General features: G+C 41.8%; 26 non-coding genes across 26 annotated transcripts; 13 read left to right on the forward strand and 13 right to left on the reverse strand.

Moving 5' to 3' along the window:
- Positions 1-552: 552 nt before the first annotated feature.
- Positions 553-624, forward strand: trnaw-cca (transfer RNA tryptophan (anticodon CCA)). The gene has a single exon. It is a non-coding gene; the product is annotated as a tRNA-Trp (tRNA).
- A 352-nt stretch (positions 625-976) lies between these two features.
- trnag-ucc (transfer RNA glycine (anticodon UCC)) lies at positions 977-1,048 on the reverse strand. Its single transcript has one exon. It is a non-coding gene; the product is annotated as a tRNA-Gly (tRNA).
- Positions 1,049-1,863: 815 nt separating this feature from the next.
- trnaw-cca (transfer RNA tryptophan (anticodon CCA)) lies at positions 1,864-1,935 on the forward strand. Its single transcript has one exon. It is a non-coding gene; the product is annotated as a tRNA-Trp (tRNA).
- Positions 1,936-2,287: 352 nt separating this feature from the next.
- Positions 2,288-2,359, reverse strand: trnag-ucc (transfer RNA glycine (anticodon UCC)). The gene has a single exon. It is a non-coding gene; the product is annotated as a tRNA-Gly (tRNA).
- Positions 2,360-3,174: 815 nt separating this feature from the next.
- On the forward strand, positions 3,175-3,246 carry trnaw-cca (transfer RNA tryptophan (anticodon CCA)). Its single transcript has one exon. It is a non-coding gene; the product is annotated as a tRNA-Trp (tRNA).
- Positions 3,247-3,598: 352 nt separating this feature from the next.
- trnag-ucc (transfer RNA glycine (anticodon UCC)) lies at positions 3,599-3,670 on the reverse strand. Its single transcript has one exon. It is a non-coding gene; the product is annotated as a tRNA-Gly (tRNA).
- An 815-nt stretch (positions 3,671-4,485) lies between these two features.
- trnaw-cca (transfer RNA tryptophan (anticodon CCA)) lies at positions 4,486-4,557 on the forward strand. Its single transcript has one exon. It is a non-coding gene; the product is annotated as a tRNA-Trp (tRNA).
- Positions 4,558-4,909: 352 nt separating this feature from the next.
- trnag-ucc (transfer RNA glycine (anticodon UCC)) lies at positions 4,910-4,981 on the reverse strand. Its single transcript has one exon. It is a non-coding gene; the product is annotated as a tRNA-Gly (tRNA).
- An 815-nt stretch (positions 4,982-5,796) lies between these two features.
- Positions 5,797-5,868, forward strand: trnaw-cca (transfer RNA tryptophan (anticodon CCA)). The gene has a single exon. It is a non-coding gene; the product is annotated as a tRNA-Trp (tRNA).
- A 352-nt stretch (positions 5,869-6,220) lies between these two features.
- On the reverse strand, positions 6,221-6,292 carry trnag-ucc (transfer RNA glycine (anticodon UCC)). The gene has a single exon. It is a non-coding gene; the product is annotated as a tRNA-Gly (tRNA).
- Positions 6,293-7,107: 815 nt separating this feature from the next.
- trnaw-cca (transfer RNA tryptophan (anticodon CCA)) lies at positions 7,108-7,179 on the forward strand. Its single transcript has one exon. It is a non-coding gene; the product is annotated as a tRNA-Trp (tRNA).
- Positions 7,180-7,531: 352 nt separating this feature from the next.
- trnag-ucc (transfer RNA glycine (anticodon UCC)) lies at positions 7,532-7,603 on the reverse strand. Its single transcript has one exon. It is a non-coding gene; the product is annotated as a tRNA-Gly (tRNA).
- An 815-nt stretch (positions 7,604-8,418) lies between these two features.
- trnaw-cca (transfer RNA tryptophan (anticodon CCA)) lies at positions 8,419-8,490 on the forward strand. Its single transcript has one exon. It is a non-coding gene; the product is annotated as a tRNA-Trp (tRNA).
- A 352-nt stretch (positions 8,491-8,842) lies between these two features.
- trnag-ucc (transfer RNA glycine (anticodon UCC)) lies at positions 8,843-8,914 on the reverse strand. The gene has a single exon. It is a non-coding gene; the product is annotated as a tRNA-Gly (tRNA).
- Positions 8,915-9,729: 815 nt separating this feature from the next.
- On the forward strand, positions 9,730-9,801 carry trnaw-cca (transfer RNA tryptophan (anticodon CCA)). The gene has a single exon. It is a non-coding gene; the product is annotated as a tRNA-Trp (tRNA).
- A 352-nt stretch (positions 9,802-10,153) lies between these two features.
- trnag-ucc (transfer RNA glycine (anticodon UCC)) lies at positions 10,154-10,225 on the reverse strand. Its single transcript has one exon. It is a non-coding gene; the product is annotated as a tRNA-Gly (tRNA).
- An 815-nt stretch (positions 10,226-11,040) lies between these two features.
- trnaw-cca (transfer RNA tryptophan (anticodon CCA)) lies at positions 11,041-11,112 on the forward strand. Its single transcript has one exon. It is a non-coding gene; the product is annotated as a tRNA-Trp (tRNA).
- Positions 11,113-11,464: 352 nt separating this feature from the next.
- trnag-ucc (transfer RNA glycine (anticodon UCC)) lies at positions 11,465-11,536 on the reverse strand. Its single transcript has one exon. It is a non-coding gene; the product is annotated as a tRNA-Gly (tRNA).
- An 815-nt stretch (positions 11,537-12,351) lies between these two features.
- On the forward strand, positions 12,352-12,423 carry trnaw-cca (transfer RNA tryptophan (anticodon CCA)). Its single transcript has one exon. It is a non-coding gene; the product is annotated as a tRNA-Trp (tRNA).
- A 352-nt stretch (positions 12,424-12,775) lies between these two features.
- Positions 12,776-12,847, reverse strand: trnag-ucc (transfer RNA glycine (anticodon UCC)). The gene has a single exon. It is a non-coding gene; the product is annotated as a tRNA-Gly (tRNA).
- Positions 12,848-13,662: 815 nt separating this feature from the next.
- Positions 13,663-13,734, forward strand: trnaw-cca (transfer RNA tryptophan (anticodon CCA)). The gene has a single exon. It is a non-coding gene; the product is annotated as a tRNA-Trp (tRNA).
- A 352-nt stretch (positions 13,735-14,086) lies between these two features.
- trnag-ucc (transfer RNA glycine (anticodon UCC)) lies at positions 14,087-14,158 on the reverse strand. Its single transcript has one exon. It is a non-coding gene; the product is annotated as a tRNA-Gly (tRNA).
- An 815-nt stretch (positions 14,159-14,973) lies between these two features.
- On the forward strand, positions 14,974-15,045 carry trnaw-cca (transfer RNA tryptophan (anticodon CCA)). Its single transcript has one exon. It is a non-coding gene; the product is annotated as a tRNA-Trp (tRNA).
- Positions 15,046-15,397: 352 nt separating this feature from the next.
- trnag-ucc (transfer RNA glycine (anticodon UCC)) lies at positions 15,398-15,469 on the reverse strand. The gene has a single exon. It is a non-coding gene; the product is annotated as a tRNA-Gly (tRNA).
- Positions 15,470-16,284: 815 nt separating this feature from the next.
- Positions 16,285-16,356, forward strand: trnaw-cca (transfer RNA tryptophan (anticodon CCA)). The gene has a single exon. It is a non-coding gene; the product is annotated as a tRNA-Trp (tRNA).
- A 352-nt stretch (positions 16,357-16,708) lies between these two features.
- On the reverse strand, positions 16,709-16,780 carry trnag-ucc (transfer RNA glycine (anticodon UCC)). Its single transcript has one exon. It is a non-coding gene; the product is annotated as a tRNA-Gly (tRNA).
- Positions 16,781-17,482: the final 702 nt, after the last annotated feature.

Raw genomic sequence — 17,482 nt, forward strand, 5'->3', positions numbered from 1 at the left:
TGAAGAATCAAAACTTCATGTAGTCACTAAGACTTGAATACTCATGGAAAAATAAGAAACTAAACTAAAACACATTTACTTTCTTCTCATCTTCGTTCCAATCTTGCCAGGTCTTTAACTTGATGCTATTCTTCACACTCACCAATCTATTGTAACATGAGAATGTTTTTCTTTTCGTTACTTCACTTTCTGAAGTAACTCTGCTCAAGAGCCTTTCTTGAAAGGTCCTCCGTTTTGTTACATCTCAGGTGCATGATAAACAAGAAACGTTACCTTTAGCTGTATTGCCTTTCAAGGGCCGAATCGACAGATACTAACACAGAATCATGCATAGACTACTCAGGTTGAGAAGAAAGCAGAGAGCTCAGGGATTCTGCCTGAAGATTCCCTCCCTTTGGTACGTTCTTCCCTCACCATTACTCTCCTCTTGAATTGGTGAAACTTTAAGGCAGACAAGAGGGAATGAAAAAAATCTAAATACATTGGAAGAGCTATTGAACTAAAACATCTGACTGCCTTGTTCCATTTTTTTAGCTAGACTTCTACGTATTAGACCTCGTGGCGCAACGGTAGCGCGTCTGACTCCAGATCAGAAGGTTACGTGTTCAAATCACGTCGGGGTCAAAAGCTTCTTTATAGCAACATGAAAATGGGGCCGCAGCTTCAGCATGCAGGTCTCTTTGGCCTCATTCTGATTTTGAGAAATAACAACGCTTTGTATCACTTCATTTAAAAACGATGTAAGAGTCACGGTCATCTGTGCAGCTGTGAGTAAGGTGTCAATGTAACCAGAACATATTAAAGCACAGTGTTTTTGAAGGTGTTGACTCCTATATCGTTCTGTATTGCATGAGTTATCTCTGAAGGTAAAAAGCAGGAGCAATCTGTAAAACATGAGCTTTGGTTGCCATCAATAAACGTGAGTGGCAAAGTACCACGTTTTGTGAATAACATCAGGTATCCATGTATAATGAGATGCGTTGGCCGGGAATCGAACCCGGGTCAACTGCTTGGAAGGCAGCTATGCTCACCACTATACCACCAACGCCTACATATATCTCTTTACCTTGCATCTTGGCCATTGCAGTCTCCCATAACTGGATCGCTTCTCACATGCATAAAAGCACTTATCAAGCCACTACAGCACCTGGCTGCCTTTAAGCCTCTATTATTGCTTTATTCGTGCCACAATCCCTTCAAGATGCCGACAAGACATGCAACAAGAATCTTCTCTGTCAGTCCACAAGGTGGTGGAATGGACTTCCGCTGACAGTCCGTAAGGTCCAATCAATGGTTGTCTTCAACGCAAACTGAAGAATCAAAACTTCATGTAGTCACTAAGACTTGAATACTCATGGAAAAATAAGAAACTAAACTAAAACACATTTACTTTCTTCTCATCTTCGTTCCAATCTTGCCAGGTCTTTAACTTGATGCTATTCTTCACACTCACCAATCTATTGTAACATGAGAATGTTTTTCTTTTCGTTACTTCACTTTCTGAAGTAACTCTGCTCAAGAGCCTTTCTTGAAAGGTCCTCCGTTTTGTTACATCTCAGGTGCATGATAAACAAGAAACGTTACCTTTAGCTGTATTGCCTTTCAAGGGCCGAATCGACAGATACTAACACAGAATCATGCATAGACTACTCAGGTTGAGAAGAAAGCAGAGAGCTCAGGGATTCTGCCTGAAGATTCCCTCCCTTTGGTACGTTTTTCCCTCACCATTACTCTCCTCTTGAATTGGTGAAACTTTAAGGCAGACGAGAGGGAATGAAAAAAATCAAAATACATTGGAAGAGCTATTGAACTAAAACATCTGACTGCCTTGTTCCATTATTTTAGCTAGACTTCTACGTATTAGACCTCGTGGCGCAACGGTAGCGCGTCTGACTCCAGATCAGAAGGTTACGTGTTCAAATCACGTCGGGGTCAAAAGCTTCTTTATAGCAACATGAAAATGGGGCCGCAGCTTCAGCATGCAGGTCTCTTTGGCCTCGTTCTGATTTTGAGAAATAACAACGCTTTGTATCACTTCATTTAAAAACGATGTAAGAGTCACGGTCATCTGTGCAGCTCTGAGTAAGGTGTCAATGTAACCAGAACATATTAAAGCACAGTGTTTTTGAAGGTGTTGACTCCTATATCGTTCTGTATTGCATGAGTTATCTCTGAAGGTAAAAAGCAGGAGCAATCTGTAAAACATGAGCTTTGGTTGCCATCAATAAACGTGAGTGGCAAAGTACCACGTTTTGTGAATAACATCAGGTATCCATGTATAATGAGATGCGTTGGCCGGGAATCGAACCCGGGTCAACTGCTTGGAAGGCAGCTATGCTCACCACTATACTACCAACGCCTACATATGTCTCTTTACCTTGCATCTTGGCCATTGCAGTCTCCCATAACTGGATCGCTTCTCACATGCATAAAAGCACTTATCAAGCCACTACAGCACCTGGCTGCCTTTAAGCCTCTATTATTGCTTTATTCGTGCCACCATCCCTTCAAGATGCCGACAAGACATGCAACAAGAATCTTCTCTGTCAGTCCACAAGGTGGTGGAATGGACTTCCGCTGACAGTCCGTAAGGTCCAATCAATGGTTGTCTTCAACGCAAACTGAAGAATCAAAACTTCATGTAGTCACTAAGACTTGAATACTCATGGAAAAATAAGAAACTAAACTAAAACACATTTACTTTCTTCTCATCTTCGTTCCAATCTTGCCAGGTCTTTAACTTGATGCTATTCTTCACACTCACCAATCTATTGTAACATGAGAATGTTTTTCTTTTCGTTACTTCACTTTCTGAAGTAACTCTGCTCAAGAGCCTTTCTTGAAAGGTCCTCCGTTTTGTTACATCTCAGGTGCATGATAAACAAGAAACGTTACCTTTAGCTGTATTGCCTTTCAAGGGCCGAATCGACAGATACTAACACAGAATCATGCATAGACTACTCAGGTTGAGAAGAAAGCAGAGAGCTCAGGGATTCTGCCTGAAGATTCCCTCCCTTTGGTACGTTTTTCCCTCACCATTACTCTCCTCTTGAATTGGTGAAACTTTAAGGCAGACGAGAGGGAATGAAAAAAATCAAAATACATTGGAAGAGCTATTGAACTAAAACATCTGACTGCCTTATTCCATTTTTTTAGCTAGACTTCTACGTATTAGACCTCGTGGCGCAACGGTAGCGCGTCTGACTCCAGATCAGAAGGTTACGTGTTCAAATCACGTCGGGGTCAAAAGCTTCTTTATAGCAACATGAAAATGGGGCCGCAGCTTCAGCATGCAGGTCTCTTTGGCCTCATTCTGATTTTGAGAAATAACAACGCTTTGTATCACTTCATTTAAAAACGATGTAAGAGTCACGGTCATCTGTGCAGCTGTGAGTAAGGTGTCAATGTAACCAGAACATATTAAAGCACAGTGTTTTTGAAGGTGTTGACTCCTATATCGTTCTGTATTGCATGAGTTATCTCTGAAGGTAAAAAGCAGGAGCAATCTGTAAAACATGAGCTTTGGTTGCCATCAATAAACGTGAGTGGCAAAGTACCACGTTTTGTGAATAACATCAGGTATCCATGTATAATGAGATGCGTTGGCCGGGAATCGAACCCGGGTCAACTGCTTGGAAGGCAGCTATGCTCACCACTATACCACCAACGCCTACATATGTCTCTTTACCTTGCATCTTGGCCATTGCAGTCTCCCATAACTGGATCGCTTCTCACATGCATAAAAGCACTTATCAAGCCACTACAGCACCTGGCTGCCTTTAAGCCTCTATTATTGCTTTATTCGTGCCACCATCCCTTCAAGATGCCGACAAGACATGCAACAAGAATCTTCTCTGTCAGTCCACAAGGTGGTGGAATGGACTTCCGCTGACAGTCCGTAAGGTCCAATCAATGGTTGTCTTCAACGCAAACTGAAGAATCAAAACTTCATGTAGTCACTAAGACTTGAATACTCATGGAAAAATAAGAAACTAAACTAAAACACATTTACTTTCTTCTCATCTTCGTTCCAATCTTGCCAGGTCTTTAACTTGATGCTATTCTTCACACTCACCAATCTATTGTAACATGAGAATGTTTTTCTTTTCGTTACTTCACTTTCTGAAGTAACTCTGCTCAAGAGCCTTTCTTGAAAGGTCCTCCGTTTTGTTACATCTCAGGTGCATGATAAACAAGAAACGTTACCTTTAGCTGTATTGCCTTTCAAGGGCCGAATCGACAGATACTAACACAGAATCATGCATAGACTACTCAGGTTGAGAAGAAAGCAGAGAGCTCAGGGATTCTGCCTGAAGATTCCCTCCCTTTGGTACGTTCTTCCCTCACCATTACTCTCCTCTTGAATTGGTGAAACTTTAAGGCAGACAAGAGGGAATGAAAAAAATCTAAATACATTGGAAGAGCTATTGAACTAAAACATCTGACTGCCTTGTTCCATTTTTTTAGCTAGACTTCTACGTATTAGACCTCGTGGCGCAACGGTAGCGCGTCTGACTCCAGATCAGAAGGTTACGTGTTCAAATCACGTCGGGGTCAAAAGCTTCTTTATAGCAACATGAAAATGGGGCCGCAGCTTCAGCATGCAGGTCTCTTTGGCCTCATTCTGATTTTGAGAAATAACAACGCTTTGTATCACTTCATTTAAAAACGATGTAAGAGTCACGGTCATCTGTGCAGCTGTGAGTAAGGTGTCAATGTAACCAGAACATATTAAAGCACAGTGTTTTTGAAGGTGTTGACTCCTATATCGTTCTGTATTGCATGAGTTATCTCTGAAGGTAAAAAGCAGGAGCAATCTGTAAAACATGAGCTTTGGTTGCCATCAATAAACGTGAGTGGCAAAGTACCACGTTTTGTGAATAACATCAGGTATCCATGTATAATGAGATGCGTTGGCCGGGAATCGAACCCGGGTCAACTGCTTGGAAGGCAGCTATGCTCACCACTATACCACCAACGCCTACATATATCTCTTTACCTTGCATCTTGGCCATTGCAGTCTCCCATAACTGGATCGCTTCTCACATGCATAAAAGCACTTATCAAGCCACTACAGCACCTGGCTGCCTTTAAGCCTCTATTATTGCTTTATTCGTGCCACAATCCCTTCAAGATGCCGACAAGACATGCAACAAGAATCTTCTCTGTCAGTCCACAAGGTGGTGGAATGGACTTCCGCTGACAGTCCGTAAGGTCCAATCAATGGTTGTCTTCAACGCAAACTGAAGAATCAAAACTTCATGTAGTCACTAAGACTTGAATACTCATGGAAAAATAAGAAACTAAACTAAAACACATTTACTTTCTTCTCATCTTCGTTCCAATCTTGCCAGGTCTTTAACTTGATGCTATTCTTCACACTCACCAATCTATTGTAACATGAGAATGTTTTTCTTTTCGTTACTTCACTTTCTGAAGTAACTCTGCTCAAGAGCCTTTCTTGAAAGGTCCTCCGTTTTGTTACATCTCAGGTGCATGATAAACAAGAAACGTTACCTTTAGCTGTATTGCCTTTCAAGGGCCGAATCGACAGATACTAACACAGAATCATGCATAGACTACTCAGGTTGAGAAGAAAGCAGAGAGCTCAGGGATTCTGCCTGAAGATTCCCTCCCTTTGGTACGTTCTTCCCTCACCATTACTCTCCTCTTGAATTGGTGAAACTTTAAGGCAGACAAGAGGGAATGAAAAAAATCTAAATACATTGGAAGAGCTATTGAACTAAAACATCTGACTGCCTTGTTCCATTTTTTTAGCTAGACTTCTACGTATTAGACCTCGTGGCGCAACGGTAGCGCGTCTGACTCCAGATCAGAAGGTTACGTGTTCAAATCACGTCGGGGTCAAAAGCTTCTTTATAGCAACATGAAAATGGGGCCGCAGCTTCAGCATGCAGGTCTCTTTGGCCTCATTCTGATTTTGAGAAATAACAACGCTTTGTATCACTTCATTTAAAAACGATGTAAGAGTCACGGTCATCTGTGCAGCTGTGAGTAAGGTGTCAATGTAACCAGAACATATTAAAGCACAGTGTTTTTGAAGGTGTTGACTCCTATATCGTTCTGTATTGCATGAGTTATCTCTGAAGGTAAAAAGCAGGAGCAATCTGTAAAACATGAGCTTTGGTTGCCATCAATAAACGTGAGTGGCAAAGTACCACGTTTTGTGAATAACATCAGGTATCCATGTATAATGAGATGCGTTGGCCGGGAATCGAACCCGGGTCAACTGCTTGGAAGGCAGCTATGCTCACCACTATACCACCAACGCCTACATATATCTCTTTACCTTGCATCTTGGCCATTGCAGTCTCCCATAACTGGATCGCTTCTCACATGCATAAAAGCACTTATCAAGCCACTACAGCACCTGGCTGCCTTTAAGCCTCTATTATTGCTTTATTCGTGCCACAATCCCTTCAAGATGCCGACAAGACATGCAACAAGAATCTTCTCTGTCAGTCCACAAGGTGGTGGAATGGACTTCCGCTGACAGTCCGTAAGGTCCAATCAATGGTTGTCTTCAACGCAAACTGAAGAATCAAAACTTCATGTAGTCACTAAGACTTGAATACTCATGGAAAAATAAGAAACTAAACTAAAACACATTTACTTTCTTCTCATCTTCGTTCCAATCTTGCCAGGTCTTTAACTTGATGCTATTCTTCACACTCACCAATCTATTGTAACATGAGAATGTTTTTCTTTTCGTTACTTCACTTTCTGAAGTAACTCTGCTCAAGAGCCTTTCTTGAAAGGTCCTCCGTTTTGTTACATCTCAGGTGCATGATAAACAAGAAACGTTACCTTTAGCTGTATTGCCTTTCAAGGGCCGAATCGACAGATACTAACACAGAATCATGCATAGACTACTCAGGTTGAGAAGAAAGCAGAGAGCTCAGGGATTCTGCCTGAAGATTCCCTCCCTTTGGTACGTTCTTCCCTCACCATTACTCTCCTCTTGAATTGGTGAAACTTTAAGGCAGACAAGAGGGAATGAAAAAAATCTAAATACATTGGAAGAGCTATTGAACTAAAACATCTGACTGCCTTGTTCCATTTTTTTAGCTAGACTTCTACGTATTAGACCTCGTGGCGCAACGGTAGCGCGTCTGACTCCAGATCAGAAGGTTACGTGTTCAAATCACGTCGGGGTCAAAAGCTTCTTTATAGCAACATGAAAATGGGGCCGCAGCTTCAGCATGCAGGTCTCTTTGGCCTCATTCTGATTTTGAGAAATAACAACGCTTTGTATCACTTCATTTAAAAACGATGTAAGAGTCACGGTCATCTGTGCAGCTGTGAGTAAGGTGTCAATGTAACCAGAACATATTAAAGCACAGTGTTTTTGAAGGTGTTGACTCCTATATCGTTCTGTATTGCATGAGTTATCTCTGAAGGTAAAAAGCAGGAGCAATCTGTAAAATATGAGCTTTGGTTGCCATCAATAAACGTGAGTGGCAAAGTACCACGTTTTGTGAATAACATCAGGTATCCATGTATAATGAGATGCGTTGGCCGGGAATCGAACCCGGGTCAACTGCTTGGAAGGCAGCTATGTTCACCACTATACCACCAACGCCTACATATGTCTCTTTACCTTGCATCTTGGCCATTGCAGTCTCCCATAACTGGATCGCTTCTCACATGCATAAAAGCACTTATCAAGCCACTACAGCACCTGGCTGCCTTTAAGCCTTTATTATTGCTTTATTCGTGCCACAATCCCTTCAAGATGCCGACAAGACATGCAACAAGAATCTTCTCTGTCAGTCCACAAGGTGGTGGAATGGACTTCCGCTGACAGTCCGTAAGGTCCAATCAATGGTTGTCTTCAACGCAAACTGAAGAATCAAAACTTCATGTAGTCACTAAGACTTGAATACTCATGGAAAAATAAGAAACTAAACTAAAACACATTTACTTTCTTCTCATCTTCGTTCCAATCTTGCCAGGTCTTTAACTTGATGCTATTCTTCACACTCACCAATCTATTGTAACATGAGAATGTTTTTCTTTTCGTTACTTCACTTTCTGAAGTAACTCTGCTCAAGAGCCTTTCTTGAAAGGTCCTCCGTTTTGTTACATCTCAGGTGCATGATAAACAAGAAACGTTACCTTTAGCTGTATTGCCTTTCAAGGGCCGAATCGACAGATACTAACACAGAATCATGCATAGACTACTCAGGTTGAGAAGAAAGCAGAGAGCTCAGGGATTCTGCCTGAAGATTCCCTCCCTTTGGTACGTTTTTCCCTCACCATTACTCTCCTCTTGAATTGGTGAAACTTTAAGGCAGACGAGAGGGAATGAAAAAAATCAAAATACATTGGAAGAGCTATTGAACTAAAACATCTGACTGCCTTATTCCATTTTTTTAGCTAGACTTCTACGTATTAGACCTCGTGGCGCAACGGTAGCGCGTCTGACTCCAGATCAGAAGGTTACGTGTTCAAATCACGTCGGGGTCAAAAGCTTCTTTATAGCAACATGAAAATGGGGCCGCAGCTTCAGCATGCAGGTCTCTTTGGCCTCATTCTGATTTTGAGAAATAACAACGCTTTGTATCACTTCATTTAAAAACGATGTAAGAGTCACGGTCATCTGTGCAGCTGTGAGTAAGGTGTCAATGTAACCAGAACATATTAAAGCACAGTGTTTTTGAAGGTGTTGACTCCTATTTCGTTCTGTATTGCATGAGTTATCTCTGAAGGTAAAAAGCAGGAGCAATCTGTAAAACATGAGCTTTGGTTGCCATCAATAAACGTGAGTGGCAAAGTACCACGTTTTGTGAATAACATCAGGTATCCATGTATAATGAGATGCGTTGGCCAGGAATCGAACCCGGGTCAACTGCTTGGAAGGCAGCTATGCTCACCACTATACTACCAACGCCTACATATGTCTCTTTACCTTGCATCTTGGCCATTGCAGTCTCCCATAACTGGATCGCTTCTCACATGCATAAAAGCACTTATCAAGCCACTACAGCACCTGGCTGCCTTTAAGCCTCTATTATTGCTTTATTCGTGCCACCATCCCTTCAAGATGCCGACAAGACATGCAACAAGAATCTTCTCTGTCAGTCCACAAGGTGGTGGAATGGACTTCCGCTGACAGTCCGTAAGGTCCAATCAATGGTTGTCTTCAACGCAAACTGAAGAATCAAAACTTCATGTAGTCACTAAGACTTGAATACTCATGGAAAAATAAGAAACTAAACTAAAACACATTTACTTTCTTCTCATCTTCGTTCCAATCTTGCCAGGTCTTTAACTTGATGCTATTCTTCACACTCACCAATCTATTGTAACATGAGAATGTTTTTCTTTTCGTTACTTCACTTTCTGAAGTAACTCTGCTCAAGAGCCTTTCTTGAAAGGTCCTCCGTTTTGTTACATCTCAGGTGCATGATAAACAAGAAACGTTACCTTTAGCTGTATTGCCTTTCAAGGGCCGAATCGACAGATACTAACACAGAATCATGCATAGACTACTCAGGTTGAGAAGAAAGCAGAGAGCTCAGGGATTCTGCCTGAAGATTCCCTCCCTTTGGTACGTTCTTCCCTCACCATTACTCTCCTCTTGAATTGGTGAAACTTTAAGGCAGACGAGAGGGAATGAAAAAAATCAAAATACATTGGAAGAGCTATTGAACTAAAACATCTGACTGCCTTGTTCCATTATTTTAGCTAGACTTCTACGTATTAGACCTCGTGGCGCAACGGTAGCGCGTCTGACTCCAGATCAGAAGGTTACGTGTTCAAATCACGTCGGGGTCAAAAGCTTCTTTATAGCAACATGAAAATGGGGCCGCAGCTTCAGCATGCAGGTCTCTTTGGCCTCGTTCTGATTTTGAGAAATAACAACGCTTTGTATCACTTCATTTAAAAACGATGTAAGAGTCACGGTCATCTGTGCAGCTGTGAGTAAGGTGTCAATGTAACCAGAACATATTAAAGCACAGTGTTTTTGAAGGTGTTGACTCCTATATCGTTCTGTATTGCATGAGTTATCTCTGAAGGTAAAAAGCAGGAGCAATCTGTAAAACATGAGCTTTGGTTGCCATCAATAAACGTGAGTGGCAAAGTACCACGTTTTGTGAATAACATCAGGTATCCATGTATAATGAGATGCGTTGGCCGGGAATCGAACCCGGGTCAACTGCTTGGAAGGCAGCTATGCTCACCACTATACTACCAACGCCTACATATGTCTCTTTACCTTGCATCTTGGCCATTGCAGTCTCCCATAACTGGATCGCTTCTCACATGCATAAAAGCACTTATCAAGCCACTACAGCACCTGGCTGCCTTTAAGCCTCTATTATTGCTTTATTCGTGCCACCATCCCTTCAAGATGCCGACAAGACATGCAACAAGAATCTTCTCTGTCAGTCCACAAGGTGGTGGAATGGACTTCCGCTGACAGTCCGTAAGGTCCAATCAATGGTTGTCTTCAACGCAAACTGAAGAATCAAAACTTCATGTAGTCACTAAGACTTGAATACTCATGGAAAAATAAGAAACTAAACTAAAACACATTTACTTTCTTCTCATCTTCGTTCCAATCTTGCCAGGTCTTTAACTTGATGCTATTCTTCACACTCACCAATCTATTGTAACATGAGAATGTTTTTCTTTTCGTTACTTCACTTTCTGAAGTAACTCTGCTCAAGAGCCTTTCTTGAAAGGTCCTCCGTTTTGTTACATCTCAGGTGCATGATAAACAAGAAACGTTACCTTTAGCTGTATTGCCTTTCAAGGGCCGAATCGACAGATACTAACACAGAATCATGCATAGACTACTCAGGTTGAGAAGAAAGCAGAGAGCTCAGGGATTCTGCCTGAAGATTCCCTCCCTTTGGTACGTTTTTCCCTCACCATTACTCTCCTCTTGAATTGGTGAAACTTTAAGGCAGACGAGAGGGAATGAAAAAAATCAAAATACATTGGAAGAGCTATTGAACTAAAACATCTGACTGCCTTATTCCATTTTTTTAGCTAGACTTCTACGTATTAGACCTCGTGGCGCAACGGTAGCGCGTCTGACTCCAGATCAGAAGGTTACGTGTTCAAATCACGTCGGGGTCAAAAGCTTCTTTATAGCAACATGAAAATGGGGCCGCAGCTTCAGCATGCAGGTCTCTTTGGCCTCATTCTGATTTTGAGAAATAACAACGCTTTGTATCACTTCATTTAAAAACGATGTAAGAGTCACGGTCATCTGTGCAGCTGTGAGTAAGGTGTCAATGTAACCAGAACATATTAAAGCACAGTGTTTTTGAAGGTGTTGACTCCTATTTCGTTCTGTATTGCATGAGTTATCTCTGAAGGTAAAAAGCAGGAGCAATCTGTAAAACATGAGCTTTGGTTGCCATCAATAAACGTGAGTGGCAAAGTACCACGTTTTGTGAATAACATCAGGTATCCATGTATAATGAGATGCGTTGGCCAGGAATCGAACCCGGGTCAACTGCTTGGAAGGCAGCTATGCTCACCACTATACTACCAACGCCTACATATGTCTCTTTACCTTGCATCTTGGCCATTGCAGTCTCCCATAACTGGATCGCTTCTCACATGCATAAAAGCACTTATCAAGCCACTACAGCACCTGGCTGCCTTTAAGCCTCTATTATTGCTTTATTCGTGCCACCATCCCTTCAAGATGCCGACAAGACATGCAACAAGAATCTTCTCTGTCAGTCCACAAGGTGGTGGAATGGACTTCCGCTGACAGTCCGTAAGGTCCAATCAATGGTTGTCTTCAACGCAAACTGAAGAATCAAAACTTCATGTAGTCACTAAGACTTGAATACTCATGGAAAAATAAGAAACTAAACTAAAACACATTTACTTTCTTCTCATCTTCGTTCCAATCTTGCCAGGTCTTTAACTTGATGCTATTCTTCACACTCACCAATCTATTGTAACATGAGAATGTTTTTCTTTTCGTTACTTCACTTTCTGAAGTAACTCTGCTCAAGAGCCTTTCTTGAAAGGTCCTCCGTTTTGTTACATCTCAGGTGCATGATAAACAAGAAACGTTACCTTTAGCTGTATTGCCTTTCAAGGGCCGAATCGACAGATACTAACACAGAATCATGCATAGACTACTCAGGTTGAGAAGAAAGCAGAGAGCTCAGGGATTCTGCCTGAAGATTCCCTCCCTTTGGTACGTTCTTCCCTCACCATTACTCTCCTCTTGAATTGGTGAAACTTTAAGGCAGACGAGAGGGAATGAAAAAAATCAAAATACATTGGAAGAGCTATTGAACTAAAACATCTGACTGCCTTGTTCCATTATTTTAGCTAGACTTCTACGTATTAGACCTCGTGGCGCAACGGTAGCGCGTCTGACTCCAGATCAGAAGGTTACGTGTTCAAATCACGTCGGGGTCAAAAGCTTCTTTATAGCAACATGAAAATGGGGCCGCAGCTTCAGCATGCAGGTCTCTTTGGCCTCGTTCTGATTTTGAGAAATAACAACGCTTTGTATCACTTCATTTAAAAACGATGTAAGAGTCACGGTCATCTGTGCAGCTGTGAGTAAGGTGTCAATGTAACCAGAACATATTAAAGCACAGTGTTTTTGAAGGTGTTGACTCCTATATCGTTCTGTATTGCATGAGTTATCTCTGAAGGTAAAAAGCAGGAGCAATCTGTAAAACATGAGCTTTGGTTGCCATCAATAAACGTGAGTGGCAAAGTACCACGTTTTGTGAATAACATCAGGTATCCATGTATAATGAGATGCGTTGGCCGGGAATCGAACCCGGGTCAACTGCTTGGAAGGCAGCTATGCTCACCACTATACTACCAACGCCTACATATGTCTCTTTACCTTGCATCTTGGCCATTGCAGTCTCCCATAACTGGATCGCTTCTCACATGCATAAAAGCACTTATCAAGCCACTACAGCACCTGGCTGCCTTTAAGCCTCTATTATTGCTTTATTCGTGCCACCATCCCTTCAAGATGCCGACAAGACATGCAACAAGAATCTTCTCTGTCAGTCCACAAGGTGGTGGAATGGACTTCCGCTGACAGTCCGTAAGGTCCAATCAATGGTTGTCTTCAACGCAAACTGAAGAATCAAAACTTCATGTAGTCACTAAGACTTGAATACTCATGGAAAAATAAGAAACTAAACTAAAACACATTTACTTTCTTCTCATCTTCGTTCCAATCTTGCCAGGTCTTTAACTTGATGCTATTCTTCACACTCACCAATCTATTGTAACATGAGAATGTTTTTCTTTTCGTTACTTCACTTTCTGAAGTAACTCTGCTCAAGAGCCTTTCTTGAAAGGTCCTCCGTTTTGTTACATCTCAGGTGCATGATAAACAAGAAACGTTACCTTTAGCTGTATTGCCTTTCAAGGGCCGAATCGACAGATACTAACACAGAATCATGCATAGACTACTCAGGTTGAGAAGAAAGCAGAGAGCTCAGGGATTCTGCCTGAAGATTCCCTCCCTTTGGTACGTTTTTCCCTCACCATTACTCTCCTCTTGAATTGGTGAAACTTTAAGGCAGACGAGAGGGAATGAAAAAAATCAAAATACATTGGAAGAGCTATTGAACTAAAACATCTGACTGCCTTATTCCATTTTTTTAGCTAGACTTCTACGTATTAGACCTCGTGGCGCAACGGTAGCGCGTCTGACTCCAGATCAGAAGGTTACGTGTTCAAATCACGTCGGGGTCAAAAGCTTCTTTATAGCAACATGAAAATGGGGCCGCAGCTTCAGCATGCAGGTCTCTTTGGCCTCATTCTGATTTTGAGAAATAACAACGCTTTGTATCACTTCATTTAAAAACGATGTAAGAGTCACGGTCATCTGTGCAGCTGTGAGTAAGGTGTCAATGTAACCAGAACATATTAAAGCACAGTGTTTTTGAAGGTGTTGACTCCTATATCGTTCTGTATTGCATGAGTTATCTCTGAAGGTAAAAAGCAGGAGCAATCTGTAAAACATGAGCTTTGGTTGCCATCAATAAACGTGAGTGGCAAAGTACCACGTTTTGTGAATAACATCAGGTATCCATGTATAATGAGATGCGTTGGCCGGGAATCGAACCCGGGTCAACTGCTTGGAAGGCAGCTATGCTCACCACTATACCACCAACGCCTACATATGTCTCTTTACATTGCATCTTGGCCATTGCAGTCTCCCATAACTGGATCGCTTCTCACATGCATAAAAGCACTTATCAAGCCACTACAGCACCTGGCTGCCTTTAAGCCTCTATTATTGCTTTATTCGTGCCACCATCCCTTCAAGATGCCGACAAGACATGCAACAAGAATCTTCTCTGTCAGTCCACAAGGTGGTGGAATGGACTTCCGCTGACAGTCCGTAAGGTCCAATCAATGGTTGTCTTCAACGCAAACTGAAGAATCAAAACTTCATGTAGTCACTAAGACTTGAATACTCATGGAAAAATAAGAAACTAAACTAAAACACATTTACTTTCTTCTCATCTTCGTTCCAATCTTGCCAGGTCTTTAACTTGATGCTATTCTTCACACTCACCAATCTATTGTAACATGAGAATGTTTTTCTTTTCGTTACTTCACTTTCTGAAGTAACTCTGCTCAAGAGCCTTTCTTGAAAGGTCCTCCGTTTTGTTACATCTCAGGTGCATGATAAACAAGAAACGTTACCTTTAGCTGTATTGCCTTTCAAGGGCCGAATCGACAGATACTAACACAGAATCATGCATAGACTACTCAGGTTGAGAAGAAAGCAGAGAGCTCAGGGATTCTGCCTGAAGATTCCCTCCCTTTGGTACGTTCTTCCCTCACCATTACTCTCCTCTTGAATTGGTGAAACTTTAAGGCAGACAAGAGGGAATGAAAAAAATCTAAATACATTGGAAGAGCTATTGAACTAAAACATCTGACTGCCTTGTTCCATTTTTTTAGCTAGACTTCTACGTATTAGACCTCGTGGCGCAACGGTAGCGCGTCTGACTCCAGATCAGAAGGTTACGTGTTCAAATCACGTCGGGGTCAAAAGCTTCTTTATAGCAACATGAAAATGGGGCCGCAGCTTCAGCATGCAGGTCTCTTTGGCCTCATTCTGATTTTGAGAAATAACAACGCTTTGTATCACTTCATTTAAAAACGATGTAAGAGTCACGGTCATCTGTGCAGCTGTGAGTAAGGTGTCAATGTAACCAGAACATATTAAAGCACAGTGTTTTTGAAGGTGTTGACTCCTATATCGTTCTGTATTGCATGAGTTATCTCTGAAGGTAAAAAGCAGGAGCAATCTGTAAAACATGAGCTTTGGTTGCCATCAATAAACGTGAGTGGCAAAGTACCACGTTTTGTGAATAACATCAGGTATCCATGTATAATGAGATGCGTTGGCCGGGAATCGAACCCGGGTCAACTGCTTGGAAGGCAGCTATGCTCACCACTATACCACCAACGCCTACATATATCTCTTTACCTTGCATCTTGGCCATTGCAGTCTCCCATAACTGGATCGCTTCTCACATGCATAAAAGCACTTATCAAGCCACTACAGCACCTGGCTGCCTTTAAGCCTCTATTATTGCTTTATTCGTGCCACAATCCCTTCAAGATGCCGACAAGACATGCAACAAGAATCTTCTCTGTCAGTCCACAAGGTGGTGGAATGGACTTCCGCTGACAGTCCGTAAGGTCCAATCAATGGTTGTCTTCAACGCAAACTGAAGAATCAAAACTTCATGTAGTCACTAAGACTTGAATACTCATGGAAAAATAAGAAACTAAACTAAAACACATTTACTTTCTTCTCATCTTCGTTCCAATCTTGCCAGGTCTTTAACTTGATGCTATTCTTCACACTCACCAATCTATTGTAACATGAGAATGTTTTTCTTTTCGTTACTTCACTTTCTGAAGTAACTCTGCTCAAGAGCCTTTCTTGAAAGGTCCTCCGTTTTGTTACATCTCAGGTGCATGATAAACAAGAAACGTTACCTTTAGCTGTATTGCCTTTCAAGGGCCGAATCGACAGATACTAACACAGAATCATGCATAGACTACTCAGGTTGAGAAGAAAGCAGAGAGCTCAGGGATTCTGCCTGAAGATTCCCTCCCTTTGGTACGTTCTTCCCTCACCATTACTCTCCTCTTGAATTGGTGAAACTTTAAGGCAGACAAGAGGGAATGAAAAAAATCTAAATACATTGGAAGAGCTATTGAACTAAAACATCTGACTGCCTTGTTCCATTTTTTTAGCTAGACTTCTACGTATTAGACCTCGTGGCGCAACGGTAGCGCGTCTGACTCCAGATCAGAAGGTTACGTGTTCAAATCACGTCGGGGTCAAAAGCTTCTTTATAGCAACATGAAAATGGGGCCGCAGCTTCAGCATGCAGGTCTCTTTGGCCTCATTCTGATTTTGAGAAATAACAACGCTTTGTATCACTTCATTTAAAAACGATGTAAGAGTCACGGTCATCTGTGCAGCTGTGAGTAAGGTGTCAATGTAACCAGAACATATTAAAGCACAGTGTTTTTGAAGGTGTTGACTCCTATATCGTTCTGTATTGCATGAGTTATCTCTGAAGGTAAAAAGCAGGAGCAATCTGTAAAATATGAGCTTTGGTTGCCATCAATAAACGTGAGTGGCAAAGTACCACGTTTTGTGAATAACATCAGGTATCCATGTATAATGAGATGCGTTGGCCGGGAATCGAACCCGGGTCAACTGCTTGGAAGGCAGCTATGTTCACCACTATACCACCAACGCCTACATATGTCTCTTTACCTTGCATCTTGGCCATTGCAGTCTCCCATAACTGGATCGCTTCTCACATGCATAAAAGCACTTATCAAGCCACTACAGCACCTGGCTGCCTTTAAGCCTTTATTATTGCTTTATTCGTGCCACAATCCCTTCAAGATGCCGACAAGACATGCAACAAGAATCTTCTCTGTCAGTCCACAAGGTGGTGGAATGGACTTCCGCTGACAGTCCGTAAGGTCCAATCAATGGTTGTCTTCAACGCAAACTGAAGAATCAAAACTTCATGTAGTCACTAAGACTTGAATACTCATGGAAAAATAAGAAACTAAACTAAAACACATTTACTTTCTTCTCATCTTCGTTCCAATCTTGCCAGGTCTTTAACTTGATGCTATTCTTCACACTCACCAATCTATTGTAACATGAGAATGTTTTTCTTTTCGTTACTTCACTTTCTGAAGTAACTCTGCTCAAGAGCCTTTCTTGAAAGGTCCTCCGTTTTGTTACATCTCAGGTGCATGATAAACAAGAAACGTTACCTTTAGCTGTATTGCCTTTCAAGGGCCGAATCGACAGATACTAACACAGAATCATGCATAGACTACTCAGGTTGAGAAGAAAGCAGAGAGCTCAGGGATTCTGCCTGAAGATTCCCTCCCTTTGGTACGTTTTTCCCTCACCATTACTCTCCTCTTGAATTGGTGA

Source organism: Brachyhypopomus gauderio, chromosome 1 (genome assembly GCF_052324685.1).
Source record: "Brachyhypopomus gauderio isolate BG-103 chromosome 1, BGAUD_0.2, whole genome shotgun sequence".
NCBI classification, from domain to species: Eukaryota; Metazoa; Chordata; class Actinopteri; order Gymnotiformes; family Hypopomidae; genus Brachyhypopomus; species Brachyhypopomus gauderio.